Raw genomic sequence first — 25,881 nt, 5'->3', positions numbered from 1 at the left:
TTAAATACATTATAACTGTACCCTCAATTTGCTTCTGACACAATAAATAAATAAATCTATTTTTCAGCAAGGGAGGAGTGGGTGAGAAGAACAATCCCACCCTCTGACATCACTAGCATGCCACAGAAGCACTTCGAGCCATTGCATAAGGTAAGTCAAAGGATCCATAGTGTGATCAAGGACCACTGACAGTTTTGTCCATTAATAGCTGGGGATGGCTTCATCATAGGGAAGTGGCAGAGCGGTAACAGAAAACACGCGGTGTCATGTGACAGGGACTGTCACCAGAGGTGAATTTTGTTTCTATGCCTCTTCATCACCTTATGTGTTAGTGGTTAGAGATAGTACTTCTGTCTGTTTCTAGGGGGAAGGGGGTAAGCAGAACAGCCTCAGAAATATAAACTCCATTGTCCCCAATGTCCTCAATGCCCTTAATGTCCTCAATGTTCCCAAAAGCTTTTGCTCTTAAGATAAAGAAACCAATGGTTATAGCCATGGGAGGGATGAATATCCCACAAGTTTCTCCCCCATGTAATGCCAGTAAAATGCAATAAGAATAACTTGCTGCCTTTCCATGATACACAAAATACATTGACAAAATTCATTGTCACCCTCCCTGGATAAATTCATTGCCAGCCAAGGTGGCCACCTGGCTTTGCCTCCTGCTAGGGCCCCTGTAGTGTTTATGTATGACTGAGAAAAATCTCCATGAGTTCTGCAGTGACTGAAAATAGGCTGCCTACTGTCTGCAGTCTAACTGCACAGTTTTATTGTTTGTGACTTGAAGTGGATTTGTAGCTTTCTGAGATAAAATATTCATGAAAATACATTCGAAATGTGTTAAAGCAACGATTTCTGAAATATATGAAATGAGGCTTTTTGAAGTGGAAGAAGCACTTTGGTTTTATTTTTTAAGAAGTGCTAAAATGACAGAGAGCTTGTGGAAATTCAGTTAAAATAAGATTACTTTACTAATGCACAGTTATACTTTTTGCTTACTGGCCTGATGAATTTTCTGACCTGAGAATAATTTAATAATGATGATGATGTTTGTGACAAATAGAGTTTATGGAGTTCTCAGCTTTTCGGTAAATCATTTTAATATTGGCAAGAACTAACAAAGATGCATTCTGCTATTACAGGATTTATACCATGTTAAATATTTTTAGATTGATTTCAAAGGAAGAGCTTAGAGATTTCTCTTGCCAGAGTCTCAGGGGAACTCTGCCTTGGCATTAGGTTTATAGAAGTAAAACCAACTTAACAAATGGAATATTTGTTACCTTTTACCCTGCCTCTCCCCCCCCGTTTTAAACCTTTCATTCTAACTATATGAATAATGCTGAGCAACAAGCTTCATACAACACATATATGTACAGAACCTTACTCAACCATTTGAAATCTAACTTGAGAAATTGAGAAAGAACAAACCATCAGATCAAGATTATGATGGTTCTAGATCAGTGGTTCCCAACCCTTTTTTGACCAGGGAGCACTTTGGTTGAATTTGGCTTCTGTCCAATGGGTGGCAGCCATGCTAAGGCAGCATACAGCCCCCCTGTTACATCAGCTCCACTGGCTGTCAGTTTGCTACTGAGCACAATTCAAAGTGCTAGCTTTAGCCTATAAAGTTCAAGCCCAACTTACCTGTCTGAACATATCTTCCTCTATGAACCATCTAGGAGATTAAGATCTTCTAGGGGGGTCCAGCTCTCAGTCCCACCTCCTTCACATGTGCGGCTGGTGGGGACAAGAGACAGGGCCTTCTCAGTTGTGGACCCTCGGCTTTGGAACTCCCCAGTGAAATTAGATCAGCACGTTCCCTCTTGGCCATCAGAAAGAAAGTAAATTGATGGCTGTGACACCAAGCCTTTGGTTAGTAAACAGTGCAATAAATGAACAGGGATCATCTGCAAACTGACATTTGGAATGGCCTCAGATTATGGTTTAGATTATGTGATTTTAATGTTTATATTAATATGCTTTAGTTCTATGTTTTATTGTCTAAATGTTTTTATGTTATTTTTGATTTATTTTTTTATGTTTTGGTTTTTCACATGTATGTTTGGCATTAAATTTTGCTGTGACTATGTTAGAAACTGCTGTGACTCCCCCCAGGGGTGAGAAAAGTGGTATATAAATACAGTAAATAAATAAATAAATAAATAAATCTGTCTATAGCTTTTTACTGTTTCACATTTTGAGAAAGGATGGATTTCAGAGAATTCTATTTCCGAATGACTGAAAGTGATTGTTCTACATTGATGATGAAGACATTCTTACTACCTGCTGTAAGCTGCTCAGGACAAGAAGACAATGTTCCCTTTGAATGCTATGTATGTATGTATAAGGAGAGCTAACAAACATTTTCCAAAAATCCTATTGAAGACATAAGTCCCATGGTGATGGAAGGTCTGAGGAAAGAAGACCTACAGTTGGAAGGACAGCAAGTATATAGTCAGTTGTGGAGCAAGTTAAATACCCTGAGTAAGCGTTAACAGTCAAAAGCTTTTAATCATTATGAAAAACTTGAATAGATAAAAGCTTTTTCTAGAAACTTTGGAATTCCTAAAGACCTGCCCAAAGGAGATGTGTTCAAAGCCTCCATCCCTCCTTTTCTCGATCTGATCAAAGTCTGTGAGAGAAGGGAGGTATTGAGGGTGGCAATTGCAGCCACTCTTGGGTGAATGCAGAACCTGGAAAGTAATGAAAAGGGGAACTATTTTAATTGCTCTTGAAGAGTGTGAATGTGCTCCTTTTAAAAAATCTACAGTCATAAAAATGATTTTGGTGTAGGACTGGCAACTACTTCTGCAACTAATAATGTTAAAAGTAACACTCCAAGCTCTGAAATATTCACATATTACATTGTAATACATTTTTCTATAGAAACACTATTTAAATTAGAATTACACCTGTTTCTTCCAGTGATGGAGCCAGAATGGAAAAGTATTTTGTGGCAGAGAGAAAAGAGGAATCAAAAGGCAAAGGGAATGCAAACTTGATCATATGTTAAGGTGGTGGTGTTGGTGGTGGTGGCGGGGTGGTGGTGGTGGTGCAGTTTAAACTGCATGTAAAAGCTGCCTTTTTTCACATAACCACAGAAATTCAGGAATGGGAGAAGTGTACTCCCTCTTCATAGCACCTCCTTTAATATATTCACTCACAATGGCTTCTTAGTTTTCCTGGCTGAGAATATATGCTCTGAAATCAAATGGGACAGATGAAGTAGGAGAAGTTTGTTTGTAATACACAGAGTTCCTAAATTTAGCACTCATTTGGCACATCACTGTATCAAAAACTAAAACAAAACAAAAGTCTCTGCATCAATTGGTTGGGTGGGAACTAATTTGAAATATTACATTATTATTTACAATTCTAGCCAAAGAGGCAGAAACATAGATTAAAATTATTGTAATTTCAAATTCCCTCAAGAGAAAAAATATATTAAATGATTAACCCAACCCAGCCTCCCTCCAGGCAGCAATTTCTAACACTTTAAGATCTCCATTTTTATCCAAGCGAGTAATGATGAGAATTAATTCTAGATGAAATTGTGGGCTCCCCCTCCTGCAACACCCTTACTTCATTGTTTACTGTTTAATGAAGTCAGTAGTCTATTTTCTTTCATCAACCAAATGATTAGTTGCACCAAATTATACTGGCAAATTACAATATAATCTCTGTAAAATCGTATACATGACCAAGAATCCATTGTACATTATCTGGAAGTACAAAATGATACATATTTAGGTTTAATGGTGATCACATCTCATAGATCTCTAAGTCAGACCATAATGTCACAAGGTACCTTTCTGGCTATATTAATTGATCATTCATAAGGGGGGGGGGGGGAAGCACTATTTTACTCCTGTAGTGCAGTCACATCAAAGGGAAAGAGAAGAGGAAAGGTTATTGATTTAAATAGGACACAATTTTAATGGTAGAGGTGGAAGGCACATTTTAGTGTTATATTGATGTTGCCATGTTGAGGACAGCATGGGCCTCCTGGAGCTTTCAAAAGTGGCAGACCTTGAATCAGAAAAATGGACTGTAAAATTATGGCACATGCCCTCCCTCACTCCACCAAGCCCATCGTTTAGCTGACGCAAACCCCACAATATGGGTATTTACAGACCAGCGGAGGAGAAGTGTCATGCTCCACTTCTGCTCTCAATCTAGGTATACTAGTTAAATCCCGGTTACTTGCTTGACTGTGCCACCAACTGATGGCATTTTGATATTGTCTAGCTCTATCCAGACAATTTCTTCAAGATATATTTGAGTTTGAAAGGAAATTCATCTGTGTGGCACCAATATACATAATTCCCAAACTAGAACATGCAATCTATATTAATTGGAATACTACTACTAAAAGAAGAAATCAGTTGTAATGAACAATGGCACCGAGTGGGGTGTGCCTATGCATGCATGCTCCAGCATCGGCTGTGTGCAGAATTATCTAAACTGGATGACTCAGTGGGGTTGAACAGATTAATTGCTCTGCCCATATGGGAGAATGCTTGAAATCCTAATGAGACTAACAGCCTTTACAATTGGAAGTCTGCAAATCTTGTAAAACTAATCACTTAAAATGTAAATGTGGCTGTAATTAACCATTTAGAATAAATCATTCTAATTAACACATGTAAATTGGGACTTTATTTGTAAATTTCATAAGAACAAAAAAGCTTTTATTGAAGAAGCAGAAGGGAGGGCCTTCTGTGGGAAATTTGTATTAAACTATGATAGTTCACTGCAAGTATCCATATTCTTGCTTATTGCAGTAACTGTGTGTTTTCATAGGATGAATTACAACTAAAAATTAGCTTTCCCTAAATGATGAACTTCAGCTCATATTGTCATGAATATAAGACAGAGACCAGATATTACAACATGAAGATCATAAGATAGCATTCAAATCAAAGAGACTAGTTCACCCCTAAGAACAGTGTCCTTCAAGACCACTACTGAAATGTCTAGATAAGGCCTGCACAACCTGTGGCCCTCCAGGTGTTTTGAGCATCAGCTCCCAGAATTCTTGGCCATTGAACCAGCTGGCTAGAGCTTCTGGGAGTTAGAGGCCTAAACATCTGAAGGGCTGCAGGTTGTGCAGGTGTCTAGATGGAGTGAATCATAGAATATGTTTTAGTACCTGAGTTTGCCATTTCAGGAGATCAGACAAAAAGCCTACATATGGGTTGATCATAGCTGTCAGCAGGTACTGAATGTATGTGCAAACAACAAATGTATTCAGGGCTGACACTCAATATTCCTCATGGATGGTTCCATGCAGAAGAATATTTGGGTCCCTGTTTTCTGATTTCTTAAACATAGCTGAGCATAGGACACTAGCTCTGACTGACTGGGATATAAACTAGGAAATAATGTTTGACAGATTATGAAATAACTGATTATATTTTCTTTTCAGTTCTAATAATAGCCATTAAACATTTTGATCATATTGATATAAAGAGAATTAGCATATGTTTCCCTAGTGATTTTTCCATTTAGTCCTGAGTAAGGAGAAAAAGGGAATGTAAATATTCATATTTCAGACATGAACATAAAAACCTTTTTGCATTTTGAGACTTGTTCTGTGAGAAAATGTACATTTTATCACAATAAACAGTATTTTCCCCAGAGAAAACATGTTCCCTGCTTTCTGTAAATGGAACCAAATTTTTGACTTTCAGAAACTTTTAATTTTGTCCATGAAGAAAGCCAATGTATTTTGCTTTTCTAAAATAAAATAGCCATCAATGGAGCATGCAGAGATATGTTTAATTTTCCTTTATAGCCTTGTATAGACTATATAATGTTACCAGAAGCAGATCCACCAGTGGCTGGATCACCAAAAGGGATGGGACAGAATAATTGTGCTACTTGTTCCTGATTTTCCAATGTTCTCACAACCCATGGAAGAAGGAATCAGAAGATGGATTTCCCGATATCTAGACCTAGATGAGGACAGCTTTTCCTCCCAACCCTGTACTTAAAAATCTAGGCATAGGGACCTCTTAGGGCAGGAGTGAGGAATCCTTTGCAATCAACAGCTGCACTCCATTGTGGGTTCATGGTTTCTTTGTCCACCACCCATTTCTCTTTCTGTCTTTCTTTCTGCATAGATGGCTGCCAAGGAAGAGACTAATGTTTATGGAGAGCTTTTGAAATCAGGTCAATGGCCACTTGCTGCCTTTGTATTTCATATTTATAATAGCAGAATACAACTAGCTAGTGTTGTGACTTTATGGCTATAAAATAAAAATAAGTATTCCAGATGCCTGCTGTAATGCAAAAAGAAAAACATACACCTATTGTTTCAGGAACTCCATTCAAATATTGTACAGAGTTACTAGCTTGGTTATAAAAGTCTGTAAATCTGTTTTTCATGGGTGCAGGTCACCTGAAGCTATTATTATAGAGTATTTCATGCACCTCCTTCTCCTAAAGCACTCATTACGGAATGCCATGTGCTTCTTCACTCCCTGTACCTCAGTGAAGAAGATACAGGGAGGTATCTCACAAAAAGGAAGAAGTAAAACCTAAGTGGCATCCTTGAAGTGACTGGACTGACCTTGAAGGAGCTGGGGGTGGTGACGGCCGACAGGGAGCTCTGGCGCGGGCTGGTCCATGAGGTCACGAAGAGTCGGAGATGACTGAACGAATGAACAACAACAAAAACCTAAGTACACAAAGGTCTAGAAAAGCCAAGAAGGAAGGTGAAGGGGCTGACTACGCTCCATGTCACCCCCAAGAACATCTATTGCTGTTGCTGCAACGGTACTTCCAACAGCCTAGGAGCTCATTTAGACATGAGGTCTGATATCATGCCCCTCCTCTCAGTCTGTCTTCCTCAGAAGATCTTGGCCTTCTCACCGAGCTCTCTATTTGGACTATGTTCTGATTCATGCTTCTTGATTACAGACTGTATACAATTGAATGTTTTGGCTTCTGAACTGCTGTAAAAGTGGGATGCCTAAATGTCTAAACTCTGAAAGACCTATATAAAGTGGTGGACTTTTTCTGTCAACAGGGTCAGCTAAAAATAGTCCTTTCTAACATAAATTAAAGACTGTAACAGGTTCCTTGTTGTTGTGATATCACAGCCTCCAGCCTCTATTGGTAATATTTCCCCTAGTCGGATTCATTAGGGGACTGTTAGCAGTGGGAATGTCACTTTGGAGATAGGGTGAGGCTGGCTCCATTTAAGTCTGAGAAGGGGAAGCAAGTCTTGGCGTTTAAGGCCCCTTCCCCACAGCTGTATAAAATCCCACATTATTTATTTATTTAAAACATTTATATTCCACCCTTCTCACCCCGAAGGGGACTCAGGGTGGAACATAACATACAAATGGCAAACATTCAACGCCAGGACATAAATAGATTATACACATATATAATCATTTATCTTAACATTAAAATCTTTTTGTCTTGGAACAGTTTCTCCCATAGAGATGTTCAATGTATTGTCAAAGGCTTTCATGGCTGGAATCACTAGGCTCTTGTGGGGTTTTTCAGGCTATATGGCCATGTTCTAGAGGCATTTTCTCCTGACGTTTCACCTGCATCTATGGCAAGCATCCTCAGAGGTAGTGAGGTCTGTTGGAATTAGGAAAAATGGGTTTATATATCTGTTGAATGACTGGGGTGGGGCAAAGAGCTCTTCTCTTTTGGAGCTAGGTGTGAATGTTTCAACTGGCCACCTTCATTAGCATTTGAAGGCCTGGCTGAGCCTGGGGGAATCTTTTATTGAGAGGTGTTAAGATGTGCCTGGTTGTTTCCTCTCTGCTGTTTTGCTGTTGTAATTTTAGAGTTCTTTAATACTGGTAGCCAGAATTTGTTCATTTTCATGGTCTCCTCCTTTCTGTTGAAATTGTCCACATGCTTGTGGATTTCAGTGGCTTCTCTGTGTAGTCTGACATGGTGGTTGTTGGAGTGGTCCAGCATTTCTGTGTTCTCAAATAATATGCTGTGTCCAGGCTGGTTCATCAGGTGCTCTGCTATGGCTGACTTCTCTGGTTGAAGTAGTCTGCAGTGCTTTTCATGTTCCTTGATTCATGTTTGGGCGCTGTGTTTGATGGTCCCTATGTAGACTTGTCCACAGCTGCATGGTATACAGTAGACTCCTGCAGAGGTGAGAGGATCCCTCTTGTCCTTTGCTGAACGTAGCATTTGCTGGATTTTCTTAGCCTAGCTCCAGCAGAGAAGAGCTCTTTGCCCCACCCCAGTCATTCCACAGATATATAAACCCATTTTTTCTAATTCCAACAGACCTCACTACTTCTGATGCTTGCCATAGATGCAGGTGAAACGTCAGGAGAAAATGCCTCTAGAACATGGCCATATAGCCTCAAAAACCCCACAAGAACCTAGTGATTCCAGCCATGAAAGCCTTCAACAATACATTAAAATCCTTTGTTTCACTGCCTCGATCATCTGCTTTGAACTGGGATATATGGCAGTGTGGACTCAGATAACCCAGTTCATAGCAGATATTGTGGATTATCTGCCTTGATATTCTGGGTTATATAGCTATGTGGAAGGGCCCTAAGAAGCTGGCAAAGGGAGCTGCTTTTTAAAAAATCTTTGATGTTCTTCCAAAGGGGCGCACCAGGAATAGCATGGATTAACCACTGTACATGCAGGAGGAGTGGAAAACCCAATGAAAGATTTTTATTTCTCCCTCCAAAACCACAGAATCATTTTTATCTAACTATGCAGCACTTTGTGGCATTTCATCCACTTTTACTCCTTTAAAGCAAAAACCTAAAGTCATCTCTACAATCTCCGATTCTGCCAATCTTGTTGTTTATCAGTGAATGGCTGTTCTTGCACTAGAACCAGTTTGTCATTTGACCCAACAGCAACTGATAATTTGCTTAAGGAAAGACCAAATGGCTTATTTTACACATAGAGCTGCAGTTAAAGTGATAATGCCATGCTCTGGGTTTGTACAGAATGTAGCCTCCTTCTCCTTGACATAAATGTAGGGCTAAATAGAATCATCAATGTGCATGAATGCCATACTCCAGCATGGTTAGATTTGACATGGGAAGAACCGAGGAGGGCTCTGTAATGCCACTGGGCTGAACAGAGTTATGTAGCTGAGACACAAAACTTCAGCTCTTTGGAGGAGAAACATGAGCAGTCTGTACAAGACAGGAACATGCCTAGTAGTGTGAACTCTGGATTCAATTAATTGATCTTTAATATCTTTTTGATGGGATATTGGGTCTATTTCTCATGTGATGCAACCCAGTAAAAGTTGTGTACCCATCCATCAACTGGAAGATGGAGATAAAAATAGCATGTCATTTAATGGCTAAATGATATTAATACATTAGAGCCTATATGTAAGCATAAAGTCTACATGTTTATGCACTGTTTATTTTATGTTTCTCACTTGTAGTGCTTCTATGAGCTTCCCCAAGTCCCTTTGAGGAGATGGTGGAGGGATATAAATAAAGATTATGATTATGGTTATAGAGTATGTGGTAACCAAATGGTATCTGGCTAGTTCAAAAACAGACACAATGTTTAAATAGATGGAATAATATTCCCAACTGTTTATTTCAGGACCAGTGGAATTAATTGGGAATAACCAGCTTGTGGTCTAGTCTTTTGATGTGTTTGTAAATTCTTTCTAAATTGTTAAGAACAATGATAATATTGAGAGATGGTTTTGGGAGTGTCACCACTTGCACATTTTCCCTGGGTAGTGAGAGGAAGATTAATTGTGCAGTATTTACACCTTCCATTGATAAGTAGCCCCATAAAACTGTGCAAGTTGTAATTTGTTTTTTATTTCCCACAATCCCTTTAGCTTGTAAGGGATATTCCTCAATTAGCTGAGCTGCAACTCCTCTTTGCTTACAAAGCACTTTTGGCCAAACAAGGCATGGGCAAGTTCCACAATTAGATCAAAAGATCAATCCTAATGTACCATTTTCTCCTCACCCTCCTGCTTTAATAAAGTGGACACAGTTCTCCTGGGGACCACTCAAAAATCTTAGTACTGATATTTCTAAATTAGCTGACTCTGTGACCTTGCTGGTAATTGCGTTAGTTTATCAATGTTCAACACAATTTATTACTCTCCAATATGTACCAAAGTGTTTATCTCTTGACATAACAATATTAAAAAAAAATCTAAAGTATCTATTGAAGCACATAGTCATTCACTACTGAAAATGCATAGTAAAGTGGAAATGGTATACAAGGGTTAAAGTATTTGGTTGGAGGTTTCTTTAAAGTGGAGTGAGGCAATAATAAATTGATAGTTATGACATAGATGAACCCACCTGCACATTTCCCATAATCCATAACTCTGACATTTTGTTCATTCTTATTATTCTGTATTTAAAGTCAAACTGTGATTTTTTTTCACACACAAAAAATGTCCCATCAAAGTTATTATGAGTTACGAAAAAAAATGAAGGGAGGAAGGAAGAACAAACAAAGACATGAAGGCTAAGAGAGTCATATCTAAACATTTAAAAGTCATTTGGACACATTGATCACCATTCACTCTGAAATTAAGCACATATTAAATTTAGATGGGGAAAAACATTAAGTTGATGGAACCCAATTTTTCTATGAAGCAAACAAATGGCATCTATTCACAAACCTGCTCATCTTGATCAGATTGCTATGCATTATTTAAAGCATGCGCTTGATTTGGGTAGTTAATAAGCTGCCTGTAAACTTGCTGTAAATTTGATGATTGCAGGGAAGTACTCAGCTGCTTTCTGCTAAAGGGACTATTGATTTGTTGCTTCCCTCCCTTTTTCCATAGGACACAGCACAGCCTCTTGTTTCAGCACTAAACCATAGATAGCAAGGAGAGGGAAGACACTAGGAAAAAGGCAGGGAGTCCTCATCCTTGTGGGATTTTTACTTTAGCAATAGATAGGAATATTGTTGCAGCCTGGTTTTTGATTATAATATGCCAAAATCAGCAATTTCTTTACAGTTAGGATGGAAAGGATTTAAAATAAAAACAGATTTGTTAATCGAGGCCTAGATTTATTTGAATTTCATTAAGAAAGGAAAGAACTTTATGTGGGTTTTTTTCATTTCCTGACTTCCTCCATGTTAACAGCAGTTGTATGTACTTTCAAGATACATTTTGATTTATGAATTTCATAGTCCTCTTAAGCAAGGAATACAATTGTTTGCTATTGCCTTCCTTTAAATTTGGCCCATTCTTCCTTGGTGGTTTGGCCATTCAAGTACTAAGCAAATTTGATCCTACTTTACTTCTGAAATCTGGTACCTCCATGCTAATCTATTATATGCCATATTAAAACTAAAACACACACTGCACCAGGGCTGAAGAAACTGGAATAGCTCCCTGTTAGTTACCACGTAAAGTAAAAGGGTTGTTGCTGATAAACCATTCCTGGAACAATTTTAGGTTACCTGTGAGTTGCCTTCCAATTACAAGTCTGTGGGATCTCTATGGTCATCACAGGAGACCCTGCTAGTTATGCCAATCAGAATGTCTTCTACCACAATCTTCCTTCCAGCACAGTGCTTTTAGGAACCTGCTATTGATTTACTTTATTCAAGAATTTGTTGTTGTGCACCTTCAAGTAGTTTCCAACCTATGGAGATCCTAAAATGAACCAAACACAGGGGACGGAAGAACCAGCCCAAATCTAATGGGCCTTCTTATGATACAGGATGGTTCCTCCACCTGCAGCAGCCCTCTCTTCTTCATTTCAAATAATATGATCGTAACAATGTTTTATTTAAATTTAAGAACAAGACAAAATGAAATACATACATAAGCAAATTGTATGTATAAAATTACCAAAAATACAAAACTATATACTTTCCACTACAACTAAACTGCGACTAAAACTTCCTAGTTGATGGTTGTTAACTTTTATTGGCCTACTCTCTTTAAAATATAATGTGATCACACTTCCACTTTTGGCAACACTCTACTAATTCATGAATCCCACAGTTGATAAATGTACCCATCATTGTTGTGAAAAAGTGATGAACAGGTCCCATTTTTTTCTTAATGTTAGCCAGAGATCTCCTTAATCAGCATAATCAATTTGCCATCTTGGCTATTTCACAGATCTTCAGCAGCCATTCTTTTTACATTGGGAAAATGGATTCCTTCTATCAATTCTTACAGCAGTTATCATATATTGTAACAGTTCCTGGATTTTCTTTTTAAATAATTGCCCAGGATTCTCAACAAATAAAATTCCGATATTAAGTTTACCCGTAACAAGTATATGAGTCCAATATTTCTGGGCCTGTCCACAAGACTACCACATATGATAAAATGTCCCAACATTATGCTCACATTACCAGCATTTTTCAGGACTTGGATAGTGACTTCAGAGGGACGAGGGATCTGGAAACTTTCATTCTTGGAAGTATCTTAATTTCCTTTATTTTACAATCCAAAACATGAATTCTGATGGTAGAAATATCTGCATATGTGTGAAAAAGACAATTGCTCTCTCTTACCTCCAGGATCACCTACAGCATAGCTCTGAATGCTATTTACTGGACAAAATGGAGAGAGAATGATTCTGTTGGAGAACATGAGAACAAAATGCTAGAGTAAGTGGGCCTTAATGTGGAGTCAACATGCTCTTCTCATAGTCCTAAATTAAATAGTGCTTAATTTTGCTGGGATTATATCCTAGAATTATCAGGCCTGTTCTGTTCCTTCATGACAATGGTGCAAAAGTTTACAACCCCCTTTCCAAATCTAGCCATCTAAATAGAAAGTACACGAGATAAATCATTAAGTAGTAACAATTCATGGAAATAAAGTTAGTAAGAATGTTTTTGTAACATTTATTACTACAGTGAAGACACATGTAAGCTTATTTCCATCTAGTGGAAACTTTGTGAAACTACAAAAAGGTAAACTCAGGATAAACCGATGTATATGTGTACAACCATCTTCCCATGCTTGCATTTCTTTTTCCACTGCTGCTCCATTGCGGAGGTGTGGGGACAAAAATTACACTTCAGAAGATGCCAATTTTTCAACATGTAGTAGGAAGACATAGCCAATTAGCAATGTGTTGTTCCTCTGACATATATAATGCCAATGCAAGTATCTGCTCCATTCCCTAATTTAGAAAAACCATGCTGGTGGATGTTTCCTAATCATTGTCACTTTTCTAAAGAGTCATTGTCTAATTATCAGTCACAGGATTAATGAAGGTGTTTGAACATGATAGCAGTGATGGCTGATGGGTTCCTTGCCAGTGGAGAGGGGAGTTCAATTTAGGGACTAGAATGTTAAAAAAGCCACCTGAAGCACTGAACTTATTTTAGGAATCTTGGACATCTTTTTAAAATCTCAAATGAACACTGACAAGGGTTCAATGCCTTATTGATATAGAAGCCACCACCTTCCAAGTGAATGCCTATCTCACATTTCAGGGAATTGCATGGACCATATGTACATTCCTAGTTTACATTTAACACCATCACAACTGTCCACCATAAATAAAGGATCACAATTCTTGTAATCTTTAAGGAGCAGCCATTCTCATCTAATGAGGGCTTGGGTTGGGGTGAGGCACTGTACATTAATTGGATTTTGAGAGAGGTCTGAGAGTGTGTAACTTGCCCAAAGCCTCCCAGTCTCCAGAGTTATTGTGAAATGCTCAAATCAAACACGTCCCATTCTTTATCTGAGGAATGAAGGGTGGCACACATGGATGGGATTGCCTGCTATATCCTCACAACAGCCATGCAACATAGATTAGATTGAGAAGGAGGAGTTTGAACAAACAGTAAGCTTGCTGGAATTCAAGCCCAAGGTTCTCTGATACCAGGCATGTAGTACCCAAAATTCTCAGGGTAGCCTGCGAGAAGGCCTTACTGGTACATTATTTAAACTGTTATGTTTATTCATATCATGATCTGATCACCATGCTCAATATATCATCATCAACAACAACAACAACAACAACAACAACAATTCTTTATTGATTAGTGAGTTTTGACCATATCAAAACATGCAAAACATACAAAACATACACACTTGCCCATACATACAGTAAAACCATATGTGAATACAAGGCATCCTGGCCTACTGGCCTGTCAACCCACTCCTAAATGATTGTGCAACTACAAGATAAAAAAATTTAAAAGATTAAAAATTGATTAATTCCTTAAATTAGGGTTTGGGCAGGGGTGCGGGCAGGTAAAACTAGTGGCATGTCCATATTAAGTTTTTAAGTTTGAATTTTGTTGATGGCAGCAAGGTCACCTCTCTCTGCTTCCATCTTCTCAAGGATGGCCAGTGCTTTTTACGTAAAAAGGATCAATTTTAAAATAGAGTTTTTATCTGAACCCTATAGGAGGATGTGAAATTTCTCCTTAATCTCTAAATAAGTATGATTCTCCAGCAGAGACTCTAAGTAGTAAGACTGGATCCTATTGTAGTAGGGACATTTTAAGAAAAATTATTCTGAGTCCTCCACTTCTGCATCTACCTCACAACACCACAGGTTCTCCTCGTGTAGGGAATATTCTGATGTCATCCCAACTTGGACTTAATGTCAAGCTGCTCAAATCTAGCCTGGGTAAAAAGTTTTCTAATATATAGTGGAAGTATAAAAGAGAGGTAAGGTTCCATGCCCACGTTACATTTCAATTTGGCCAGCTATGGAGTGGCTCTAGCTTACGCTATAATCATTAGATCATTTTGTGCAGCAATGCCGAGAGCTCAATATATCCCATATGCATGGGGCTATTGGGATAACCATACAAAAGGTTTGCTAGAGTAGATCCTCAGCCCCCTCCCTCGAATCAAATTCACCCCCCCCCCCGAATCAAACTCAGCACCCCCCGAATCAAAATCCTGGCTACGGGCCTGTCCGATACAAATCACTTAACTCATCCTTTGCACCCATTCCAGACCTGAAGCTCACATTTGCAAACTACTTTATTTTTCCCCTTCACATGCATGCAGGTCATGACTTGATGTAACCGAGTGGATGCTCCAGCAATGTACAAACATATGTAATCCAGCCTGGGTCTCCTACTTCAATCATTCTGTGCCTTCAGCAGTTGCTACATTTCCTGCTACAACTGTCGTTCCCACAACACTTTCCAAAAATGGTTCCATTTTAGTGATCCTTAATATAACTTGATTGTATAATGGTTCTTTTGCAGTTTTATCACAATTCAGGAAATGGGTAGAAAAATGTAAAGCAACAGAGCAAACTACACTTGCAGAGTTCCTTTCGCATACTCTCCAACTGTCTGATTTGATAGTGTTTAAACTTCTTCCTCACACTTTTTTCTCCTGTTTCTAAAATGTGTTGATATATCCTTACTATGTCTTTTGTCATCAACCTCATACTCAAATTGCTGCAAACTGAGTTCAAAGTACAAGCATTGTTGCATTTCATTAACTCAGCAGGGGAGAGAAGAGAGCACGGGTAGAAAAGTTGCCAATCATCATCATCATCATCATCATCATCATCATCATCTTTATTTTTATCCTGCCCTATGTCCTCCAAAGGGGACTCAGGGCTGTAGGCTCAGGCAAAAGCAAACAGCTATTGTGTCTCCTGGTACACTTTTCCTTGTCAATAACTTTTACTGTCTTGACCTCACTCTGATACGAGTGTCCTGGCTCCTGGCCGCATATTTCATCTGTGAAATACTGGAGGGTATGTTTTTGCGTTTTTAAATATCCTTTCCCCTCCTTCCCATTTCTTTCTTTCTCTCTTTCTCTTGTCAAGAGCTTCTAAACAACCAGGGTGAAACCATGCCCACAAATCAGCAGATCATGGAGTGCTTCAAACCCCAAACCAGTGTGCAGGAAAAACATTTCATGCTAAGCTACACTGACACAATAACTCTTATCCTAGGGTTTTATGGCTCATTTCTATGATATTGTTCTTTTACATATGTACAGACGCAGGAGAACCTTATGCCATGAGAATAATGAAGGCAATAACAAACACTTGTTCGGGAGCAAGCAAATGTTAACAGGAGCGAAGCATTTCTACTGGTGGGAGAATGGTACTTTCTAAAATGGAATAGTTAAGTTTAGCACATTCCCTGATCCAGCAAGTCTTTCTTTTTATCCTCCCTTCCCCAGCCTTAAACTTCATTCTTTTTTAGCTAAAAACATGCATATCAGCTCTTCAATTTGATTGCCTTATGGGCATAATGCTTTGCATATTTACTGCCCATGAATCATACCAGTATGTGAAACCTGGTGAAGATTCAATTTTTTCCTGCTAGATGCACCTCTAGCCGTTTAATTAGAATATGTATTATTAATAAAACTATATTTAAGTCATATTTTTTACAGATATGACTTGAAACATTAAGGGCAAATTGTTTCATACTTTCCCAGTAATTTGCTTTTAACGTTTTGTGCCTTAATCAAGGTAATGGCAGCAGCAGGTTTTCCGTGGTGCTTGCTATTTTTTCCATCTTTCAAATTGTGGGGAGGGGGAGGGAAAACACGTCTAAATGGGGGCTCTAATGAAAAGTCACATTTAGTTATTGGAAGAGAAAGCAGGAGATGAAAAAGAGGCAACTTTGCAGGAGAAGCTGCTTTGGAAAGCCAAGGTGTCATAAAATGTGTGTTTAGAAAAGTGCCTTTTACACACAAAGTTTGGCATGTAGTTTTTGCCATTGGAACCACACTTTATTACTTTAGAGATTTCTCTGGAACCTGCTTTCAGATGTCACTGTACTTCTGGTGTTTGTTCAACACATCTTCCTCTTGGTGGTAATAATCTCTTAGTATTACTCATGAGAAATCAGTTTAGTAATTCAAATTAGATGTATTGGAAAACATTTGTGTAGCAGAGAGTGTGGAATCAATAATAATCATTTTTAATAATATCATGCCGACAGTACATGCTGAAAACATAACCACTTAAATGAAAATAAACCCAATGGCCGTTTTAACAACCTGGGAATACCATGGTTGTGCTGAGCAACTCCTGCCCTGCAAAAACCAAGTCCAGGGGGGGGGGGGGGGCAGAATATTTCAGTGATGAGACAGAAGAGATTGCGTTGCCCTGCCAACTCAACAAGCTGCAGTAGTTCCAGCCTAAAACATATGACTGGAGCCCTTCTCTTTTCTCATAACAAAATCCACTACCCTTTTCTCTGATCCAAAATGAGTGGTGGGCCTGAGCAAGGGCCTCTTCTGAAGGTCTCAGGGCACAATTGTAACAAAAAGAAGGAAAAGTTTGATGGAACCGTAACTTCCAGTTACTTTTGTTGTGGAGTTAATACTGTTTTAGTTAATGTCGTGGTGTAAAAGGACCAAGGCATTGACATCTCCAGCCCATCTTCTGTTTGGATATCAACCAGCAAGCCAAGACCTTAAATCAAGAAATAGTACAGAGATACTCGCAGGAACACCTCTGAAAGTGAAAGTCCAAAGCTGGTAGGCTAAAACTCGGAAATCCAATCAGTGGCTGATACCAGAAGAGAAATTCTTCCCTGGACATACAGAAGACAGGACAACTTGGAAAGCGCTGAACAGACTGCACTCTGGCACCACAAGATGCAGAGCTAACCTTAAGAAATGGGGCTACAAGGTGGAGTCCATAACAAGCGAGCGTAGAGAAGAGCAAACCAAAGACCACTTATTGGTCTGCAACTTGAGCCCTGCCATATGCACAATGGAGGACCTTCATACAGTGACACCAGAGGCATTCAAAGTGGCCAGCTTCTAGTCAAAGGAAATTTAGGATAATGTGAAGTTTTTAACTTTGTTTGTAACTTTTCTATATATTAAAAATGTATTCTCAATTCACTTCTGACATAACTAAAAGTTATCGTTACAAGTACAAAGAATGAGTTTTCATGATCAAGCAGGAATTTGAACCCTGTTCTCCAAAGTTGTAATCCAAGATTTGAATTTCACACAACACTGGTTCCATGAGTGGAACTCTAACTGCAATGAGATATTTATAGAAGTAACATTTTAAGACATATTTCTACTGTTGGATCAAGGAAGAGTATCTTCACCAAGTTTTTCATCTGGTGATAAAGTAACATATATAGAGATAATCCCATCCAATATCTAGAATAAATATTGCCTAAGCCTTAAGTCATTTAGCCAGACTTGAGTTTGGAGAGGCTCAAGGAGAAGAGCACCCCAAATTTGTGATGTCAATACACCAAGAAATATCTGTTTTATCCCTGGCAAAAGTGTTCTTGGCAGTACTGTGTTTTGCAAGCTGAAGGAAAGGCTAGACTTAGTTATTGAGAAAACGTGGTATACCTGTTGTAAAAGTATGCCGAAAAAAATCTGTCTAAATAGTTACTAGTTTTTTTAATAGTTAAAAGATTTTTTTTTTAAAAAAATGAAAATTGAGCATGCAAGTTTCTCAACATCCAGGGCATGTTTTGGAGTTTTAAATGTATATATCTTTGTACAACAACGGTAGGACTTTATATAGATAGATAGATAGATAGATAGATAGATAGAATATCATATATTGTGTGTAGCTCAATTATATAGAAACAAGCACACATGTTTACAGAATGTAAAAGCAGTGCATAAAGGACTGTTCTCAACTTAAGACTTTTACAGATTTAAATTGCCACTTTAGATATTTTGCGTTTTCATTTCTTCTCTAATTAAAAGGTCTTTATTTCTCTTCTTTTTTCTCTATCTCTTTATTTTTTTTACAATGACAATTACATCCACCCCCAAGTCATCAATAGTTTGTAATTTATTTGTTTCTCCAGCTGAGCCTAATAGTTATTGATTTTATTGGAGTAATTTGCCGGAAATGATTTTTTAATGTTAAATTTATTACAAGGCACTTCATTTATAACATAATAAGTGAAGTAAATTGTATTATTTTTGCTTACAGTTTTTTAAAATCCCAGTTTGAACAAACTCTTGGATATTTCAATGTGTAGAAATATGAGATGACCTGAATCATTTACATTGTAATCCTATGTCAACTAAGAAGATAGGTCACTGAGCTCAAAGGGATGTCTTCCAAAGTAATAATGATTGGATTACAGCTACACACAGTGATGGCTGGTGACTTCTGTATCAATGGACAGTGAATCCAAATTTTAAATCTCCAATTAGGTTTAATATTTAGAATAAGGCTTTTCAAGTTTGGAGAAAGACTTGGACCAGATTTGAAACCCCACTGATGAGGAAGCCACCAGGTGCCGTTGATCTGAAAGAGTAGATTGAAATGATCTCTTATGAGAGTTTGATTGCCTTTTTTTATTTATTTTATTTTATTATTTACTTTATTTTTATCCCAACTTTCTCTTAATATAGGGAATCAAGGCAGTGAATATATATGTATGTATGTGTGTGTGTGTGTGTGTGTGTATATATATATATATATATATATACACACTACTTAAAACAGTCCAAAGACCTTCAAATATAAATATAAAATTTAATAAACAATTAAACAATGTATGCTGTTAAAATACTAAATCTATCAAAAATTGCACACCCCTGAAAATTCCAGCCACATTAGCTTTAAAAGCTCCATTCTCATGTGTTTATAAATGGCAGAAAAAGTTAATACCTGCCAACTATCTCTCTAGGAAGATAGTTCCAGAGGCTGGGAGTAGCCCCTGAGGGCCCTTCCAGACAGGCCCTATATCCCTGGATCTGATCCCACATTTTCTGTTTCAGTCCTCACTGCCAGATAATCTGGGATAAACAGAAAACCTGAGATCAGATCCTGGGGTATAGGACCTATCTAGAAGGGCTGTGAGAAGGCCCTTTGGCTTGTTCTCTCCAAATGACCTTAAGAGAAAGTCCTCTCCAGATGTCTGGAGAGCTCTAATGTACTCACAAAGAGAGGCCCTTCCACACAGCTGTATAAAATCCACATTGAACTGGATTACATGGCAGTGTGGATTTAGGGCCCTTCCACACAGCCGTATAACCCAGAATATCAAGGCAGATAATCAACAATATCTGCTTTGAACTTGATTATCTGAGTCTGCCCTGCCAGATAACCTGATTCAAAGCAGATAATGTGGGATTTTATTCAGTTGTGTGGAAAGGGCTTTAACTGACTTATTCAGCAACTGATTCAATGGAATTCCTTTAGCTGGGACAACAATTACACGTAGGTCTTTAATTTTTTTAAAAAAAGAAGATGTTTTCCTGAAACCGTGCTGACCAACAACAGTTGTTCTCCGTCATTTTTCTCAGCACATCCTTTTGGTTCTAAATTGTTCAAGACTCAGTAATAGAGACTAGTTTCATGTTCTCTTGTTTAAATGTAGTAATATGTAACATTTCTGCGCTACTCCATCTCTCCACTAGCTGGTTAATGTAAAAGTAAATTTATACAACAGTGTCTCTCCTTGAGGTTTCACTTTTGCTCCAAATCATCTTCAATTTGGCTTGGAAAATCACAACAGGTAGGTGGTATTGGTATTGGTGGAGGGCTCTCTTATTTTTGTCCCTCCCTCCTTTGTAAATTCGAAATGGCCCCCATATAAGTAGTGTTTAACTTTGTATGGGGAGAGATATGAATACTCACCTTGTTTAAGAAATTCCAGGATGCTACAAACAGCACACACATGTTGCTCTGTCTGATTTTATATCAAAATCATTTGGCAACTTCAACAAATAAAGCATTTGACTTGTCTGATTATGAGGCACACTTTCCATCAGCTACAGACTTTTCCACTTGCAGCCTGAAAAATAAAGAACAAGATACAATTCATTAACTGACTAATGAATGAATTAATTAATTTCATTTCAGTACAACCTTTCTGTCCAAAAAAATTGCATGAAAAGTTGCAATTATAACATTTCATTTTAAAATGATAATCTAAAACATACTTAAAGCCAATAAAATAGGTTTATCAAGGAGGAAAAAAACAGAAGAAATGTACAAAATAATTGAAGCAAAATAAAGGAATAATAGTTCTGCCTTATTGCTATGACATAGCTATTGTGTTTTTCTCCTGTATAAATTCTATCAACTTAGGTAGGTTGGTGGTGTAGGAAATGATGAACTGTTGAAATACAACATTCCAGGCAAATACTAATAAAATTGCATTAAAATGCATTTTAAAGAAATAAAGCAGATGCTTGAGTAGACTGAGGTAGACATTTGCACAAAAGGTTATAAAGAAATCATTTTAAGCAACCTTTCCTTTCTGCGGGAATATAGTGCATAGGGATACTTTGGGGTCAGTTTCTACTAATTTCCAAGGAGATGGGTCAACAGGGAAAGTATGGGAATGTACATGAGTTTGGTTTTTGATACAAACTTTCCAAGTTTGCAAATTTCTTCATCAATACTAAAATAGAAAGTTGACATTTTGTTAAAAAATAAATAAAATGGAGAGAAAAAATGTAATCTGCCAGATTTGTCCATATAGGACATGGAGGGAGTAAATGAGGTCCCTTCCACACAGCGGAATAAATTGCCACATTTTCTACATTGAACTGGAATATATGGCAGTGTAGACTGGGATAACCCAGTTCAAAGCAGATATTGTGGGATTTTCTGTCTTGATATTCTGGGTTATATGGCTGTGTGGAAGGGCCCTGAGTAGCTTTTGAAAATCTGGGTTTCAATCCCATGTTTATGGTACTAAACCATGATTACTACCGAATTCACTATGCCAATTGAATCTGGCCAAGTCTTGGCAGTTAAGGATTTTGTCCTATTTATTTTCAGTAATAACCGATCAAAATCCACAGATTTGTATATAAATGGAATAGGAAAATGTTCTAAATGCATTTTAAAAAGAAAGGGGAAAGTGAAAACAACAGTTTCAGCTTCCCTCAGAACAATGCACTGGGAGCTATGTAAAGTTAGATTATCAAATATTGCAATATTTACCATATAAAGTACTCCTTAAAAGAATGTATATCCAGCATCTTGGCAGAAAAGGTAAGAAGAGCAAACTTTGCTCCTTTCAGAAACAATTAACTTTCTTTAATGTAAAAACCAACACAACAAATCCTTTGGATTGATGTTTAAACCCCAGAATCTGATGTGTAATTCCATATATTTGTTTCAAGTAAATTTTTAAAGGTTGGTTTCAGGAAGAAAACAAGTGTGTGTGTGTGTCCTTATGAACTTTATATGAAACTGTAGTATGAAACATTGTGAAACTTGTAAAGACTTTAACAGGAAAAGCTGACCTCATGTATAAATTAATGTTTAAGGGTCTAGCGATTCCAACAAAACGGATGCCCTCCTAACTGCACGGGGATTGTGGGCTGAGCTCACTTTCCCGTGAAATGTTCTTGTTGGTACCCTGGTGCTAGTTCTGTCGTTATTATGGATAGTAGAAATCCATCAACTTGTTTTTTATGGATGATTAAGAATGGCTGACCTTTCCCTCACAGGTACAAATAGGTAGTTTTTCAGTGGCTCTAAATGAGTGACAAGATAATTCCACCCATTTAATATTGAAGTGATGTTGATGATATCATTCTTCTCATGTTTGAAACAAGGAAGTATCGAGACCTTTCCCTCACTCTTGCACTGATCTCTGTGATGGATTTTCCCTGTGACTAATCGCTGTCGCATTAACCTGCACTATTTCATCCTTCGGAGCTGTCAAGATAATGACGATAATCGAAGGGGCTCATTGTAGGTAAAGGAAATTATATGAGCAAAGTAATATCATAAAACAGTGTTTAAATATTTTAATTTCATTTGTCAGGGCTGCCCCAACACTTCATTACACATATAACCATCTCTCATCAGTGGAATTAGTGCATTATTCATTACTGTTAATTATTTTCACATAATGGCTGCCCTGATATATTTAACCTCCACATTATATCTCAGATAATGGGCTTGTAAAATTGAATTGTGTGAAGAGTAGAGTTCTAAAGCTCATTTGCAGAACATCAAAGAACAAAGAAGAGGGAAAGAATTCTAAATGGGACATGTTACCCAGCTGGGGCCAAACATTTGTTTCTGTCTGATTTGCGTACAGAAAAATAGGTGGTTCAGAAGGGGGTTGGTACTTGATGCCTTCTGCTCATATTTCACAACTAATTAGTATTTGTTAATGACTTGCATGTTGGAAGCAACTCATAAGCTGCTCTGTGATATAAAGAATCTACCAAACTAGGAAGACTGCTGCAATGGGTTTAGATTCTGCTAAATTCACTTGATGGAAACTCTCTCTCTTATCTTGCCTTAGATGATATTCATACAGTATTGATTGTGTACAATAAAGTGTGGCTGAGCTTCATGCATCAGGAGTCATACGTGCATCACATAACTATGTTTCTGTAGCTATAGAAATGGGTATGTTGGGGATTGTAACCACTTAAAAGAGGGGTTCGAGGGAGACTTTGGTCACTGTGTGGTTGGAAAAAATTCTGGCCTCTGCAGAGTGATTGTATAAGTATGACTCATGCCACCATGATTCACTAAAAGGGTGCCAGTCTTGATTTATAATTACAACTGGAGACAATGAAAATTCAACTAACAAGGTTAGGGTTTTTTTTTCTTAGAGAAACAACACAATCAGGACTGAGAGTATAAATGATAGCAGGTTTGGAAGGCTGTTGGTGGCTTGTATATGAACCCACTCCAGGCTTTAGTGTGAAAACTTTTAAACAGAGGCTGGATGGCCATCTGTCAGTGGTTATGCTTTTCCTGCATGGCAGGCATGTTGGACTAGATGGCCCATGTGATCTCTTCCAACTCTATTATTCTATGATTCTAAATTTAAAGGCGCAATCCAAACTTTTGATCTTTTAATCCAAAATAAGTGCAACACATTGAACAGCTCCTTTGAAAGGCAGACTAAAACCCAGCATGGATTGACAGTCTTACTATTGACTATTGGCAAGTTTAGCCAGCCACTATCTTGGCAGTGTTCCTGAACAGAAGCAGACAGCTAGCATAATGGTTTGAATTTTGGATTAGAACCTGGTTTCAAATCCTAATTCAGAACAAAAATCCACTAGGTTGCTTTGAGCAAGTCAACCCTTCTCATCCACAGAGAATGACAATGGCAAACCCTTTCTTAACCAGTCTTGCCAAGACAGTTGAGTGGCAGGCTCATCTTAGTGTTGTTATAAATTGTAAATTACTTGACTGCACATAAAACAGCCAATTGAAATACATTTTTTCATGACTAACTTAAATCCTATTGATTTAGTATGATTTAATCTCAATCTGATCCACTGAAAAAAAGTAAGTTGGGTTAATTCCATCAGAAAAGAAGTGGATTGCATTCTGACTCATTTTAGTGTTGCTCCTGAGCATGTCCAAACATCTTAGGGCCCTGCCAAAATGCATGAGCTTGTGCGCTTTTGCCAGAGGCACCAAAACAACACCTTGGGTAAAAATTGAATTGGGTTGTTGTAGGTTGGGGACAAACCTAGAACAACAAAACAGGAAAACCCTGCTTTGTCCCAAATTAATTTGGTGCCTGGTAATACCCAGATCTTTGGAAAGATCTTGGTCTTTCCAAGTGTGGGTCCAGTGTGAGTAGAGCCTGGGGACTGTGTCATACGATCCCTGGGCCCAATCTTCACGTTTCTCTTGGGGTTTTTTTTGGGGGGGGGGGGGTCCATGAGCCTAGAAAGCTCAGAGAGCACCAACCCCCCTCCCAAGCCTGCCCCCAAAGTCCTTAAAATAGAAAATAACTTACCTGCTGAAGTCCTCCTGGCATGTAAAATTAATGTGCCAGGAGAAGGGAGGATGAGGAGCAATTTTCCTCCTGCCCCTGCCTTCCTGGCACATCATTTCTAAGTACCAGGAGGACTCCGGTAGGACCTTAAAGGCAGCCAGGTAAGTTATTTTCTATTTTAGGACCTTGGGGGGGGGTGAGGTATCTCAGAGCCCTCCCGGAAGTTATTGGGAGGGCATCCGGACACTTCCCAAGGAAAGTGTACAGTTTAGAGAGAGGTGTAGGGACTAAAGGCTGCCCTGAATATGCTTCAGCATGGCCTTTCCTACAGTCTGGAAGCACCCCTATTTTGTATTAGTGAGTAGGCATTATATATGCTTATAAGGACAAATCAAATACTGTCTTTGGGGACTGAGTCTACCATTAGGCATCAGAAGTCTGTTGTATGTTTAGGTCAGTTTTTTTAAAAAATATATACAGTTGCAAACAGGTTGTGTGCATTTGGAAAAATGAAATGGAAATGTCCAACCTCTCTCAACCTATTACCCTTGTTTGTTTGTTTGTTGTTGTGTTTTCACATCATGTCTGATTTATGGTAATTCTAGGAGGAACCTATCACTGGGTTTTGGGTAGGGGGACTGACCATCTTTCCCAAGGAACACCTAGTAAGTTTTCATGGCTACATGAGGATTCAAACCCTGGTCTCCAGAGTTGTAGTAAAACATTCAAACAACTATGTCAAAAGCCTCTAATAATATTTTCTGTAGCCAAATAAGTTTAGATTTTGTTTCCCCTGAAGCTTTAGAATGAGAAGGCTTCTACTGGATGAAATGGGTAAATGTATTATGCTTATTTACAATACACATGCTAAGTTGGCTCTTTTTAAAGTTAGTTGGTTTTCTTTGTTAGACAAAAAAAGAGTTGTCTACAAATGCAGTTCAGAATATACGTCAAAATGTTTAAGTTCTTTCAGATACTATACTGATGTGATCCTTTATTGAACTGAAACCTTTCATCTAAAAAGACTGATTTTCAATCTTTTGAAGATTATCTCTTGGTTGAAGGGGGTGGATGTCAGAAGACCAAAAATGGTTTATGTACAAGTCATTTAGGATGATTTACATATTACATTCTTACGAGCGAAAAAGTAATTTTTCATAAAAGTATTCTGCATCCATCTCTTAAGTGGGAATAGGGTTTTAGCCTGTGCATTAACTATTTATAAAACATCTATCATCTTTCATCAGGCATTCTCTGAGTTTCATTTAAGAGATAAATTTA

The 25,881-nt window shown here is 38.0% G+C and overlaps 1 long non-coding RNA gene across 1 annotated transcript in view; it reads right to left on the bottom strand.

Annotated features, from left to right (window-relative positions):
- Positions 1–20,677, bottom strand: part of LOC132771466 (uncharacterized) — a 71,523-nt gene extending 50,846 nt beyond the window's left edge. Inside the window, exon 1 of the long non-coding RNA XR_009631073.2 lies at positions 20,520–20,677. This is a non-coding gene — a long non-coding RNA (uncharacterized lncRNA). The remainder of the gene's footprint in view (positions 1–20,519) is intronic.
- Positions 20,678–25,881: the final 5,204 nt, after the last annotated feature.

Source organism: Anolis sagrei, chromosome 3, assembly GCF_037176765.1.
Source record: "Anolis sagrei isolate rAnoSag1 chromosome 3, rAnoSag1.mat, whole genome shotgun sequence".
NCBI lineage: Eukaryota > Metazoa > Chordata > Lepidosauria > Squamata > Dactyloidae > Anolis > Anolis sagrei.
Note: the sequence above shows the minus strand (reverse complement) of the source record. Positions and strands in the feature narration are given on the sequence as shown.